We start from the raw sequence: 15,920 nt of genomic DNA, 5'->3' as shown, positions 1-15,920 counted from the left end.
TTATGACAGGGAGTTCGAGGACAGTGATCGTGACACTGTACCCCATAATGATGAAGCAAAACAGTTTTTTTAGACATTTTTGCAAATATATTATAAATAAAAAACTGAAATCACATTTACATAAATATTCAGACCCTTTACTCAGTACTTTGTTGAAGAACCTTTGGCAGCGATTACAGCCTTGAGTCTTCTTGGGTATGACGCTACAAGCTTGGCACACTGGCTGGGCAATTTAAGGACATTCAGAGACTTGTCCCAAAGACACTCCTGCGTTGTCTTGGCTGTGTGCTTAGGGTCGTTGTCCTGTTGGAAGGTGAACCTTGGCCCCAGTCTGAGAACCTGAGTGCTCTGGAGCAGGTTTATCAAGGATCTCTCTGTACTTTGCTCCGTTCATCTCTCCCTCGATCCTGACTCATCTTCCAGTCCCTTCCACTGAAAAACATACTCACAGCATGATGCTGCCACTACCATGCGTCACCGTAGGTACCATGTTCCCTCCAGACGTGGCGCTCGGCAGTCAGGCCAAAGAGTTCAATCTTGGTTTCATCGGACCAGAGAATCTTGTTTCTCATGGTCTGAGAGTCCTTTAGGTGACTTTTGGCAAACTCCAAGTGGGCTGTCATGTGCCTTTTACTGAGGAGTGGCTTCCGTCTGGCCACTCTACCATAAAGGCCTGATTGGTGGAGTGCTGCAGAGATGTTTGTCCCTCTGGAAGGTTCTCGCATCTCCACAGAGGAACTCTGGAGCTCTGTCAGAGTGGCCATCGGGTTTTTGGTCACCTTCCTGACCAAGGCCCTTCTCCCCCGATTGCTCAGTTTGGCCGGGCGGCCAGCTCTAGGAAGATTCTGGATGCCACTGTGTTCTTGGGGACCTTCAATGCTGCAAAAAATGTTGGTACACCTTCCCCAGATCTGTGCTTCGTCACAATTCTGTCTCTGAGCTCTACCGACAATTCCTTTGACCTCATGGCTTGGTTTTTGCTCTGACATGCACTGTCAACTGTGGGACCTTTATATAGACAGGTGTGTGCCTTTCCAAATCATGTGTAATCAATGGAATTTACCACATGTGGACTCCAACCAAGTTGTAGAAACATCTCAAGGATTATCAATGGAAACAGGATGCACCTGAGCTATATTTCTAGTTTCATAGCAAAGGGTCTGAATACTTATGCAAATATTTTTTTACTACATTCCAAACTTTTTCGCTTTGTCATTATGGGGTATTGTGTGTAGATTGAGGGGAAAAAAGTATATTTAATCAATTTTAGAATAAGGTTGTAACTTAACAAAATGTGTAAAAAGTCAAGGGGTCTGAATACTTTCCGAATGCACTGTACATGGTCTCACTCACTTGGCAGGTAGTGCTTCACAAATGCTCACTCAATGATCTTAATTGCTTTGACTTTGAGAACCATTTGCAGTGGCTTAAACATGTCATTATCATTTTTTATACACTGAACAAAAATACACTACCTTTCAAAAGTTTGTGGTCACTTAGAAGTTTCCTTGTTTTTGAAATATATACATTTTTTAATTGTCTATTAAAATTACATCAGATTTATCAGAAATACAGTGTAGACATTGTTAATGTTGTAAATGACTATTGTAGCTGGAAACAGCAGATTTTTTATGAAATATCTACATACGCGTACAGAGGCCGATTATCAACAACCATCACTCCTGTGTTGCAATGGCACGTTGTGTTAGCTAATCCAAGTTTATCATTTTATAAGGCTAATTGATCATTAGAAAACCCTTTTGCAATTATGTTAGCACAGCTGAAAACTGTTGTTCTAATTAAAGAAGCAATAAAACTGGCCTTCTTTTGACCAGTTGAGTATCTGGAGCATCAGCATTTGCGGGTTCGAGTACAGGCTCAAAATGGCAAGAAACAAATAACTTTCTTTTGAAACTCGTCAGTCTATTCTTGTCCTGAGAAATGAAGGCTATTCCATGCGAGAAATTGCCAAGAAACTGAAGATCTCGTACAACGCTATGTACTCCTCCTTTCACAGAACAGCACAAACTGTCTCTAACCAGAATGGAAAGAGGATTGGGAGGCCCCGGTGCACAACTGAGCAAGAGGACAAGTACATTAGAGTGTCTAGTTTGAGAAACAGACGCCTCACAAGTCCTCAACTGGCAGCTTCATTAAATAGTACCCGCAAAACACCAGTCTCAATGTCAACAGTGAAGATGCAACTCCGGGATGCTGGCCTTCTAGGCAGAGTTCCTCTGTCCAGTGTCTGTGTTCTTTTGGCCATCATAATCTTTTATTTTTATTGGCCAGTCTGAGATATGGCTTTTTCTTTGCAACTTTGCCTAGAAGGCCAGCATCCCGGAGTCGCCTCTTCACTGTTGACGTTGTATTGAAACACTTTTATGGCAAGCCTAAATAAGTTCAGGAGTAACAATGGGCTTAACAAGTCACATGCGTTGCATGGACTCACTCTGTGTGCAATAATAGTGTTTAACATGATTTTTATGACAACCTCATCTCTGTACCCCACACATACATTTCCTTGTCCCATCGCGCTCTAGCGACTCCTTGTGGCGGGCCGGGCACCTGCAAGCTGACTTCGGTTGCAAGCTCCTCCGACACATTGGTTCAGCTGGCTTCCAGGTTAAGCGAGCAGTGTGTCAAGAAGCAGCATGGCAGTGCGGCATGGCAGGGTCGTGTTGGCAGGGTTGTGTTTCGGGGGACGCATGGCTCTCGATCTTCGCCTCTCCCAAGCCTGTAGGGGAGTTGCAGCGATGGGACAAGACCTACCAATATGATATCACTAAATTGTGGAGAAAAAGGGGTAAAGTACAAAATAAAAAATTGTGGTGGCTGCATCATGTTATGGATATGCTTGTAATTGTTAAGGACTGGGGAGTTTTTCAGGATAAATAAACGGAATGGAGCTAAGCACAGTCAAAATCCTAGAGGAAAACCTGGTTGTCTGCATTCCACCAGACACTGGGAGATGAATTCACCTTTCAGCAGGACAGTAACCTGAAACACAAGGCCAAATCTACACTGGAGTTGCTTACCAAGAAGACGGTGAATGTTCCAGAAGTGGCAGAGTTAGATTTGACTTAAATATACTTTGAAAATCCATGGCAAGACATAAAAAATGGTTGTCTAGCAATGATCAACCAATTTGACAGAGCTTGAAGAATTTTGAAAATACTAATGGGCAAATGTTGCGCAATCCAGGTGTGGAAAGCTCTTTATAGACTTACCCAATAATCGCTGCCAATAGGTCTTCTACAAAGTATTGACTCAGGGGTGTGAAAATGTATGTAAATTATATATTTCTATTTCATTTTCAATAAATGTGCAAACATTTCTAAACATTTTCACTTTGTCATTATGGGGTATTGTGTGTAGATGGATGAGAAATGTATTTAATTTCTTTTGAATTCAGGCTAACAAAACGTGGAATAAATCAAAAGGTATGAATACTTTGAAAGCACTAACTCTTTTGTCTTGCCAATTCACCCTCTGAATGGCACACATAAAAAAAATTGATGCCTCAAGGCTTAAAAATCCTTCTTTAACTGATCTCCTCCCCTTCTGATTGAAGTGGATTTAACACGTGACATCAATAAGGGATCATAGCTTTTACCTGGTCAGTCTGTCATGGAAAGAGATGTTGTACACTGAGTGTAGCTGAGAACTCATTTGGTAAATAGTATGGTCTACAGCTTATCATGAGGTATTCCAACTCAGGTGAGCAGAACCCCGAGACTTCTTTAATATTAGAGATTGCGCACCAGCTGTTAACAAGCACACCTCTGCCTTGAGCTTACCCGGCGCTGCCATTCTGTCCTACCGATGCATAGAAAAACCAGCTAGATGTACTGTACATTGTTCAGCCACGACTCCGAGAAGCATAAGATATTGCAGTTCAGGTCCCATTAATAGTCTCAAACTGAGCTCATCCAGTTTGTTCTCCAGTGATTGTTCGTTCGCCAATAGAACGGAGGGTAGAGGTGGTTTATGTACTCGCCAACGTAGTTTCGTCAGAGTGCCTGCACGTCTGCCTCTGTTACGCCACCTTCTTCCTTTTCCGAGTCTCTGGGATTAGAGCCTGGTCCAGCGTGAGTCGTACGTCCTGCGCCTCCGACTCATTGAAATAGAAATCTTCATCCAAATCGAGGTTAGTGATCGCTGTTCTGATGTCCAGAAGCTCTTTTCGGTCATAGGAAACAATGGCAGAAACTTTCTTTGGTACATAATGTTAAGATTAGCAACAACAACAAAAAACACTAACAGAATTGGTCAGGAGCCCATTAAACTTTTTTTTACATCGACAGGTCTATGCCAACAGTAGCATAGCCAACAGTAGTGTGGAAGATACATTTTGCACCATTAAATCAAATAAAGTCTTATTAGTCACATGCGCCGAATACAACAGGTGTAGACCTTAAAGTGAAATTCTTACTTACAAGCCCATAACCAACAATGCAGTTTAAAAAAAAAGATGCATAAGAAGAAGAGATAAAAGTAACAAGTAATTAAAGAGCAGCAGTAAAATAGCAATAGCGAGACTATATATATAAAGGGGATACCGATACAGAGTCAATGTGCGGGGTCACCGGTTAGTTGAGGTAGTATGTACATGTAGGTAGAGTTATTAAAGTGACTATGCATAGATGACAGAGAGTAGCAGTGGTGTAAAGGGGGGGGGCAATGCAAATGGACTGGGTAGCCATTCGATTAGATGTTCAGGAGTCTTATGCCTTGGGTGTAGAAGCTGTTTAGAAGCCTCTTGGACCTAGACTTGGCGCTCCGGTACCGCTTGCCGTGCGGTGGCAGAGAGAACAGTCTATGACTAGGGTGGTTGGAGTCTTTGACAATTTTTAGGGCCTTCCTCTGACACCGCCTGGTATTGAGGTCCTGGATGGCAGGAAGCTTGGCCCCAGTGATGTACAGTACTGGGTCGTTCGCACTATCCCCGAGCAGTTGCCATACCAGGCAGTGATGCAACCAGTCAAGATGCTCTCGATGGTGCAGAACCTTTTGAGGATCTGAGGACCCATGCCCAATCTTTTCAGTCTCCTGAGGGGGAATAGGTTTTGTCGTGCCTCCTTCACGACTGTCTTGGTGTGCTTGGACCATGTTAGTTTATTGGTGATGTGGACAACAAGGAACTTGAAGCTCTCAACCTGTTCCACTGCAACCCCGTCGATGAGAATGGGGGCGTGCTCGGTCCTCCTTTTCCTATAGTCCACAATCATCTCCATCATTAATAGAATTGTATTATAAATATCAGGGTGTTTTTCAAGACTGTGCAATATCAGAAAGGTCCTGGTTGATAGTTTGTTTTCCTATTCTTATCTCAGGCTCTTATCCTTAAAAAAAGCCTACATCATAAAATGGCAACCACTTCTAAACATCTAATCAACACACTTCATGGATTGGCAATAATCCCTGTTGAATTCATGGAGTGTTTTGGTCAAATAAGATCATGTGTTCTCAAGCTCACTCCAACATTTTAAATGTATTTTATTATTAGTATAGTATAGTTTTCGAACTCTATAGTACAAAAATAAAAAATAAATGTTGGCTGTCTTTTTGAGTGGGAAAATAAAAGGTTGAAATCTCATTGATCAACATCATCCAACTTTTACACAAATTTACATGTTGAAATATGGTGTGCCCAATGGGAAGGTACTTGTTACCCAGTAATGATTTTATATTGATATAATAATGGCAGCATTGGGTGTTTAACAAAATAACAGTGGAATTGGTATAGGTATCCTACATCATGTCTGCAAATATGTCGGGTCTACGGGCACCGTCAAGACAAAAAACAGCTTACCAGTGGTGATTCTCGTGAAACCAGTTTTAAGTTGTCTCTAGCTAATTGAGTTACAAAACCATGATGCATCTGTAAAAATCAACTATCATTCTGAGGACTAAGATGTCTAGCTTTTGGGAAAGTGTCATTTTAAATAAATTAACTTTTCGCTTCAATTTTCTACACTTTCACCTTAAATTCTCATTACCAAAATAGGTCCAGATGAAATTCTTGGGTCATTTTATTAAAAATTATATTTCGAAAAACCTAACTTATTTGAACAAAACATGTTGCTGTAGTTTGTCCATGAATCATAATGATATACTAGTCAAAGTTGACATTAAACTATATTTATTATGTACAGTGTCTGTGGACACATCTCATTATGTAACACTTTGAAGTTCCTGTGTGAACTCCACTACATTTTTTAAATAAAGTTGTATTCACCCATGATGCATCTTTAGAGTAAAGGATTAGTCCTTAGATGAGCACAAGTTAAGTAAATGTATTCTCTTCAGAATGACATTATTTTTCTCAAACACCCCCTTTATCCCACTTGGCCTTCTCATTACCGAGACATGTAAAGAGCTCAAATTGGGAAAAGTCTTTTTTTAATATATATATATATATATATATATATATATATATATATATAATTGTAAAATTTCATTTGAAATATATATACACTGCTCAAAAAAATAAAGGGAACACTTAAACAACACAATGTAACTCCAAGTCAATCACACTTCTGTGAAATCAAACTGTCCACTTAGGAAGCAACACTGATTGACAATACATTTCACATGCTGTTGTGCAAATGGAATAGACAACAGGTGGAAATTATAGGCAATTAGCAAGACAACACCAATAAAGGAGTGGTTCTGCAGGTGGTGACCACAGACCACTTCTCAGTTCCTATGCTTCCTGGCTGATGTTTTGGTCACTTTTGAATGCTGGTGGTGCTTTCACTCTAGTGGTAGCATGAGACGGAGTCTACAACCCACACAAGTGGCTCAGGTAGTGCAGCTCATCCAGGATGGCACATCAATGCGAGCTGTGGCAAGAAGGTTTGCTGTGTCTGTCAGCGTAGTGTCCAGAGCATGGAGGCGCTACCAGGAGACAGGCCAGTACGTCAGGAGACGTGGAGGAGGCCGTAGGAGGGCAACAACCCAGCAGCAGGACCGCTACCTCCGCCTTTTTTGCAGGAGCACTGCCAGAGCCCTGCAAAATGACCTCCAGCAGGCCACAAATGTGCATGTGTCTGCTCAAACTGTCAGAAACAGACTCCATGAGGGTGGTATGAGGGCCCGACATCCACAGGTGGGGGTTGTGCTTACAGCCCAACACCGTGCAGGACGTTTGTCATTTGCCAGAGAACACCAAGATTGGCAAATTCTCCACTGGCGCCCTGTGCTCTTCACAGATGAAGGCAGGTTCACACTGAGCACATGTGACAGACGTGACAGAGTCTGGAGACGCCGTGGAGAACGTTCTGCTGCCTGCAACATCCTCCAGCATGACCGGTTTGGTGGTGGGTCAGTCATGGGGTGGGGTGGCATTTCTTTGGAGGGCCGCACAGCCCTCCATGTGCTCGCCAGAGGTAGCCTGACTGCCATTAGGTACCGAGATGAGATCCTCAGACCCCTTGTGAGACCATATGCTGGTGCGGTTGGCCCTGGGTTCCTCCTAATGCAAGACAATGCTAGACCTCATGTGGCTGGAGTGTGTCAGCAGTTCCTGCAAGAGGAAGGCATTGATGCTACGGACTGGCCCGCCCGTTCCCCAGACCTGAATCCAATTGAGCACATCTGGGACATCATGTCTCGCTCCATCCACCAACGCCACGTTGCACCACAGACTGTCCAGGAGTTGGCGGATGCTTTAGTCCAGGTCTGGGAGGAGATCCCTCAGGAGACCATCCGCCACCTCATCAGGTGCATGCCCAGGCGTTGTAGGGAGGTCATACAGGCACGTGGAGGCCACACACACTACTGAGCCTCATTTTGACTTGTTTTAAGGACATTACATCAAAGTTGGATCAGCCTGTAGTGTGGTTTTCCACTTTAATTTTGAGTGTGACTCCAAATCCAGACCTCCATGGGTTGATAAATTGGATTTCCATTGATTATTTTTGTGTGATTTTGTTGTCAGCACATTCAACTATGTAAAGAAAAAAGTATTTAATAAGATTATTTAATTCATTCAGATCTAGGATGTGTTATTTTAGTGTTCCCTTTATTTTTTTGAGCAGTATATTTTCAGTGTTATGTTTAACTCAGGCCTTTGCTCCCCTAATGAAATCTTAAAAAAATTTGAAATATGAATTTGTTTATTACTTTACTGGACGTGAAACTGTTGCAGTAATGCTACTTTTGTTAAGATGTTGGTCAAATGCGTATCTGATTTTAAAAAACTGATTATGAAATAATGTACACATCCTTGTCTCAGTCATTTTTTTAAATTTGAAGAAAAAAAAAATGGAGACAATTTCGTGAGAATTATCTATTTATACGAATACTCTCTCCTGGCCTTCAGAACTTACAGAAGTGGCAATGCCAAGTAGAACATTTTATTTTCTCAATTAGATTTGCTCAACTTCTGCGTTCTTTCTCCTCCGTCATCTCGCCTCCTTTTGGAAAAACGTCAATGGCAATCGTGGAGGCAGCGAGGAGAGAACGAAAATGGCTTGTATGAAATTAGCAAATTATGTTTTACAGGGGTGGGCCCGCCACACTTGTAAAGTGCTAAACAAATTAAGTTAATTGTGAAATACATTTTATATATAATCAAAGGAGAATATAGATTTTAAATGTGCGCATGCTTTTCTCCGACAATAGCCTACGTCTGATACAAAGGGGGTGTGGCAGATATCAAAACTCTTCCGCAGTAGGATTCACTTGTCTACCTTGCCAAAAGGTGGCTATCGAGTAAGGGAGGACCATCTTCCGTTTGTCTACTAAGGAATTGACACACTCCTCGACCACTTGACACAGAGAGAGAGCGAGCGATTGAGGACTCATCATGGCTATAACCCGTTTTAGTATGTACATTGCCATTGAGGGCTTCCACCATTTTTAAAGTAGTCAACTGGGTGGGGATATGAGTTGGGAGCAATCAGCCAATGAACAAAATGGACTACTTTAAAAGGGAGATTGTCTGTCTCTGACACACTATAATGGCACTGATACAAAGATGAATCTCTATGCCACTCAACCACTTAATCGGTTGCTGGGTCATGGAGGAGAGATTACGAACTTTTGCCGAAAGGAGAAAAGGCCATAGCCTACCTCATATCACTCCTTTGGCAAAATCATTGCCTCAACAAGCAGGGCAAACATAATACATAATCTGCTTGAAACCTAATTTACAAACTGAAGGCAATGTAGACTGTTAACGCCACAATATTCATAGGCCTTTCTCAATCAAACCTGTATATATTTTCAATATGAGATCTCGTCAAAATCCGCAGGAAAAAGGGGTGCGCGCTTCTGGAGTAACCGCGGGTGTGTGGCCGTACCAGAGAGGAAGAGGCGATGTGAGAGTGTTTACTCCGTCCAAAATCTGTCCAGGAAGGTAAGACCACAACATTTGTAATTTTTGTATGGAGGTCAATGAGTGTCGAAATTGGTCAACAAATAGAATTGCTAAATCGCTATGTGAGGCTTGTTTGATCTAATATAAATTCGTACTGGCTAGGTTATTACGAATACACTGACATACAATAAGTGGACGGACGTAGCATTTTGGCAACTTTTGAAAAAAATATATACTGGATCTACAAAGAGAACTAAAACTTGTTAGCAATGGAGAGTGTTTAGCAGTTGTAGGCCTACACTTGCTTAAAAATAGTAGGCTAACTATATTGGCATGCGCATGTCATTAAGTCCAGCGCACACAGGGGAGTCTTATTCGTCAGTGTGATGCCCATAGTGACAACATTGCCAGCAGTTTATCTGATTCAAATGTGATTATTCATGAATTTATAAGGCAGGAAATTAATTTCCTTGTCAGGGGGCAAACTATTATATTATCGATTCATTGTGGTTACGTTTTTTGGGGTATCTGTACCTATTTATATTTTTTACTACTTTTAGTTCACTACACTCTTAAAGAACATAATGTACTTTTTTACTCCATACAATTCGCCTGACACCCAAAAGTACTCGTTACATTTTGAATGTTTAGTAGGACAGGAAATGGTCCATTCATGTACTTATCAAGAGAACATGCCTGGTCATTCCTACTGCTTCTGATCTGGCAGACTCTCCAAACACACATGCTTTGTTTGTAAATATTGTCTGAGTGTTGGCTTGTGCCCCTGGCTTTCCATACATAAAAAAAAAAGAAAATGGTGCCGTCTGGTTTGCTCAATATTTTTTTTAAAGTAACCTTTATTTAACTAGGCAAGTCAGTTAACCTCTATAGGCAAGCGTCCCACCTACTCAACAGCCAGTTGAATCCTGTGGCGCGTTATTCAAATCCTTAGATATGCTATTACTTCAATTTTTCAAAAATATGACTATTTTACACCATTTTAAAGATAAGACTCTCGTTAATCTAACCACACTGTCCGATTTCAAAAAGGCTTTACAACGAAAGCAAAACATTAGATTATGTCAGCAGAGTACCGAGCCAGAAATAATCAGACACCCATTTTTCAAGCTAGCATATAATGTCACATAAACCCAAACCACAGCTAAATGCAGCACTAACCTTTGATGATCTTCATCAGATGACAACCCTAGGACATTATGTTATACAATACATGCATGTTTTGTTCAATGAAGTTCATATTTGTATCAAAAACCAGCTTTTTACATTAGCATGTGACTAGCATGTGACTAGCATTCCCACCGAACACTGCCGGTGAATTTACTAAATTACTCACGATAAACATTCACAAAAAGCATAACAATTATTTTAAGAATTATAGATACAGAACTCCTCTATGCACTCGATATGTCCGATTTTAAAATAGCTTTTCGGTGAAAGCACATTTTGCAATATTCTCAGTAGATAGCCCGGCATCACAGGGCTAGCTATTTAGACACCCAGCAGGTTTAGCACTCATCAAAGTCAGATTTACTATAAGAAAAATGTTCTTACCTTTGTTGTCTTCGTCAGAATGCACTCCCAGGACTTCTACTTCAATAACAAATGTTGGTTTGGTCCAAAATAATCCATCGTTATATCCAAACAGCGGCGTTTTGTTCGTGCGTTCTAGACACTATCCTAAAGGCTAAATAAGGGTGACGAGCATGGCGCAATTCGTGACAAAAGAATTCAAAATATTCCATTACCGTACTTAGAAGCATGTCAACCGCTGTTTAAAATCAATTTTTATGCCATTTTCCTCATAAAAAAGCGATAATATTCCGACCGGGAATCTGCGTTTAGATAAACAGACAAAGGAAAAGAAACCATTCGGTCGAAGCGGGCACACGCCTAAGCCCATAGTAATCTGAGTGGCCACTTGCCAAAAGCGATAAAGTGTTTCAGCCAGAGCCTGCCTCGATATCGTTCAACGTTTTCCCGGGCTCTGAGACCCTATGGAAGACGTAGGAAGTGTCACGTTATTGCACAGATCCTGAGTCTTCAATAAAAAGAGCCAAGATGAAACACTACTTCTCAGACAGGCCACTTCCTGCTTGAAATCTTCTCAGGTTTTGGCCTGCCATAGGAGTTCTGTTATACTCACAGACACCATTCAAACAGTTTTAGAAACTTTAGGGTGTTTTCTATCCAAAGCCAATAATTATATGCATATTCTAGTTACTGGGCAGGAGTAGTAACCAGATTAAATCAGGTACATTTTTTATCCAGCTGTGTCAATACTGCCCCCTAGCCCTAACAGGGAACAAATTCTTATTTACAATGACAGCCTACTGGGGAACAGTGAGTTAACTGCCTTGTTCAGGGGCAGAAAGACAGATGTTTTTTTACCTTGTCAGCTCGGGGATTTGATCTGGCAACCTTTTGGTTACTGGCCCTATGCTCTAACTACTAGGCTACCTGCCGCCCCAATAGAAGGAATTTGAACTTACTTCTACTTTTCATTTTAAGTATATTTAAAACCAAATACTTTTAGACTTTTACTCAAGTAGTATTTTACTGGGTGATTTTACTGGGTGATTTAACTTTTATTTTAGTAATTTTCTATTAAAGTATCTTTACTTTTACTCAAGTATGACATCTGGTTACATTTTCCACCACTGATTACCAAGGTCTGATCATCTGAAGAAGCGGGCCACAATGCTGTTGATGTTGGTCTTCTGGAGGCGAAGGTGGTCTGTTCTGCAACTTGTCCACCTCTTGGTAGATCTTCAGAGCTCCGTGAGCATCATAGGGCTTCAGGTAACGCTTGAAGAAGTCCAGGTTGGTGGGACTTTTCATCTTCCCTAAATACCTTGGTCTCATGGATGATCTTTGGGCAAAGCTGTGGTCCTTCTTAACCGGACTACTGGTGGATGTCACCACTGGCTTCTCTAAAGGACACATTTTTACAGTATGGTATGTTTCATTGACTTATCATTGAAGCTGATAGGAAAAGTTTTAATGTAATTTCTGTCATATCCTGTACTGACGTTTTAATGTAATTTCTGTCATACCCTGTACTGGCTTCCAGTCACAGTAGAGCCTATGAGTTTTACTGATCTCCTCCACAGCCATCTTGGGGTACTTCGAAGCCATGGTTTGAAATGGAAGGTCGTACAGATCTGAGGAGAAGATCCATAATTACAACTTTCTGTCGTATCCTTGCATTATTCGGTACAACTTTTGTCCGTAGAGTACTTCTACTACAACCAAATGGCATTAATTATGTTCTTACTGGTATTCCTGTAGTGCAGGTGGATTAAGCCTTCCATCCTGACGTCCTCTAAGGGCAGCAAGGCTCAGGTCTCCTCAGTGAGAGGCTCAGTACAGGCCTGCCAGTGAGCCAGAGCCTCCCTCGTCCTCCTCACCTCCTGCTCTGGAGCAGTGGGAGCACTAGAGGGCGCTGTCACTCCGCGACTCACTTTCCCCGTGACCTCATTCTGAGTGAACTGAGAGAAATCAATAGAGGAGTAGAACTACAGGAGGATCTGGCGTAGCTGTTTCCAAATTCCTCTATTCTAAAAATAAGATTAGAAGTTAGTTTGTCTTTATCCAGAAAGGGATAACCTTGTACTGACACTGAATACATGAGTTTGTAATCAAGGGGTGAAGAAAAAGTATAGAAAATACATGACTGTCCATGTTATCACTTTGCGGTCAAGCACATACTGCAGTCAAAGGTTTAACACTCACCTGGTATCATTTCTGCTTGGCCATGTAAATCCAGGGCATCATATTTCCAGAGGGGAGGTGGCAGATTGTGGTCTCCATACAGGCATGAGAGGGAATTATGGGATCACTGCTCCTGCTGTCCAGGCTGGGCAGGCTCTTGGATGGGCGGATGGGCAGGACTGGGAGGGGGCCGGTGCTGGACCCAAAGGTAACAGAACTCAACTTTTTGAGGAGAGGAGTACTGGTACTTATCTTTGAGCTCCCACTTCCTCCCTCTTGCCACTAGGCTAACCCCTGTATGCATCCCAAATGGCACCCTATTCAAAGTACTACTTTTGACCAAGGTCTTTGGTCAACAGTTGTGCACAATAAAGGGATAAGGTGCCATGTGGGACGCAGACCCTCCTGCGTTACCAGCGGGGATGCAACAGGTGGTCATGATGCTGGAGCCCTCTGTGAGGTGGACAGTCCTGATGACAGTGAGCAGGGCCTGGTAGCGGTTCCTCTGAGTCTCATCCTGCTGCCAGTCTATCTGGAGCACTGCACTCTCACAGTGAATGTCACCCGCTCCTCTTCTTCAGGTACACGAGACACACACACCCACCCACGCAGGCATGCACGCACGCACACACAAAGGGCTACTCCCACATACATTTCTGTAACTTATCTCAGGGGTATATTTTTTTCTTTTTTTATAGCTTTGGTACTATTTTTGCAAGTATGTGGTGAATTTTCAAAACTCTTACTATAAAACACCAAACTGGTAACACTTGTAAGGCAGCCAGTTTTACATTCAAAACCGTTTATTCTGCATTCATTTTGAATGTTTACTGTGAAATATAATAAGCACATTGGTTTAATCACCAAAACACAACATAATGATATCGTCTCAATTGAGTTATTTTAACAACTAATTATTCCAATAGCAAAAAATGTAAGATACATGTTTAAAATTTCCCATGTTTAAAAATTTCCCAAGTTTAAAAATTTTACAGTGTCGTAGTATGCTACAACACTGTAAATTACAGTACATTACACTGTTTTCACATTAGACAATACATTTTCACTACCCATTAAAATTGACTGAACATCACATTTCCATAATTTGATCCCATGTGTGATCATTGAAGACATATTTCACAATTTAAAGAAATTAAAGAAACAATGTTTAGCAGGAGCTAGTTTGCAACAAGCCTGTCTTGAGCATTTGGCCTAAGGTTCTCATCGAAATCATGGTAAATATTCTAATTGTTCATGTTCCTGGGGAAATCCTTTTGAGTTTTGTACTAAGAGTTGTGAAAATGTACCACATACTTGTGAAAATTGCACCAAAGTGATTAAAAACTGTATGAACACAAATTTATACTTTTCAAGGCCGTAAAAGATTGTGAAGGAGTTTCTAAAACCTAAATCATCTGAGACAATAAAAATACATACCATGAGTGCCTTTGACAAAAGAGCAGAAGCGCCTCATCCCTCTCACACTGCCCAGGCATCTCTTCAGCAGCCACTGGTCCGCAAATGTCCATTTCACTTCATCTGACAAGGGAAAAACACAATGGACAGGTGGGAAGACAAAATACACTGAACAAAAATATAAATGCAACATGTAAAGTGTTGGTCCAATACTTCATGAGCTAACATAAAAGATCACAGAAATTGTCCATATGGAAAAAGCTTATTTCTTTCAAATTTTGTGCACAAATGTGTTTACATCCCTATAAGTGAGTATTTCTCCTTTGCCAAGATATTCCATCCACCTGACAGGTGTGGCATATCAAGAAGCTGAATAAACCTCATGATCATTACACAGGTGCACCATGTGCTGGGGACAATAAAAGACCACTCTAAAAATCTGCAGTTTTGTCACACAACACATTGCCACAATTGTCTCAAGTTTTGAGGGAGTGTGCAATTGGCATGCTGACTGAACGAATGTCCACCAGAGCTATTGCCAGAGAAGTTTATGTTAATTTCTCTACCATAAGCTGACTCCAACGTCGTTTTAGAGAATTTGGCAGTACGTCCAACCGGCCTCACAACCTCAGACCACGTGTAACCATGCCAGCCCAGGATCTCCACATCCGGCTTCACCTGTGGGATCGTCTGAGACCAGCCACCTGGACAGCTGATGAAACTTTGAGGAGTATTTCTGTCTGCATTAAAACCCTTTTGTGGGTAAAAACTCATTCTGATTGGCTGGGCTTGGCTCACCAGTGGGTGGGTCTATGCCCTCCCATGCCCATCCATGCCTGTTCCCCTTCCCAGTCATGTGAAATCCATAGATTAGGGCCTAATGAATATTCAATATTTTCTAACATTCTTTTAATCAGGAAAAAAGCACAATCTTGCAACGTGTTAAGATGACAACCTATTCATCTTTCTACTCCAAACATATTTACTTTCAGCTTGTCATGACGAAAACTGCAGGAACTCTTTACACAAAATGTAGTAGTGATACAGCTGTCTGTTTTGAAGTAAACAAACCGATGCGATCTGTCATACCAGGAACCCACCACTTCTCACATCCTGCAATGAATGACAGGCCACTCAGTAGCAATTTGACTTATCAGCTTGAATGTGGGAATCTTGTTGATCATTTGATTGTTTTGTAAACCTAAATCAGTGTGAGTAAGTAATTGACTTTTTAAAGATGGTTTGGTTACCTGGATGCATGGAATTTGAGGACACAAGTACCAATTGTTTTAGGATAGAACGCATAACGGAGTCTGACCAAACACCAAGGCCAAGATATACATGAGAAATAAGTGCATCCAAGATATACAGAATCAACAATGGTAGCTACTGATTTAACTGAAGAAATGTGCGCATACTGGCAAATTCAAATGTATTGAAGAAA

General features: G+C 41.4%; 1 long non-coding RNA gene across 2 annotated transcripts; it reads left to right on the top strand.

The window, feature by feature from the left end:
- The first annotated feature begins 8,416 nt into the window (after window positions 1–8,416).
- LOC123726679 (uncharacterized) lies at window positions 8,417–14,773 on the top strand. 2 transcript variants are annotated; one of them, XR_006758778.1, is made up of 5 exons: window positions 8,417–8,834; window positions 9,264–9,367; window positions 12,019–12,304; window positions 12,460–13,268; window positions 13,420–14,770. It is a non-coding gene; the product is annotated as an uncharacterized lncRNA (long non-coding RNA). The 2 variants fall into 2 exon arrangements; XR_006758777.1 differs by having other exon boundaries at window positions 8,419–8,834; window positions 12,460–14,773.
- Window positions 14,774–15,920: the final 1,147 nt, after the last annotated feature.

This window comes from Salmo salar, chromosome ssa14 (assembly GCF_905237065.1).
Source record: "Salmo salar chromosome ssa14, Ssal_v3.1, whole genome shotgun sequence".
Classification (NCBI taxonomy): domain Eukaryota; kingdom Metazoa; phylum Chordata; class Actinopteri; order Salmoniformes; family Salmonidae; genus Salmo; species Salmo salar.
Note: the sequence above shows the minus strand (reverse complement) of the source record. Positions and strands in the feature narration are given on the sequence as shown.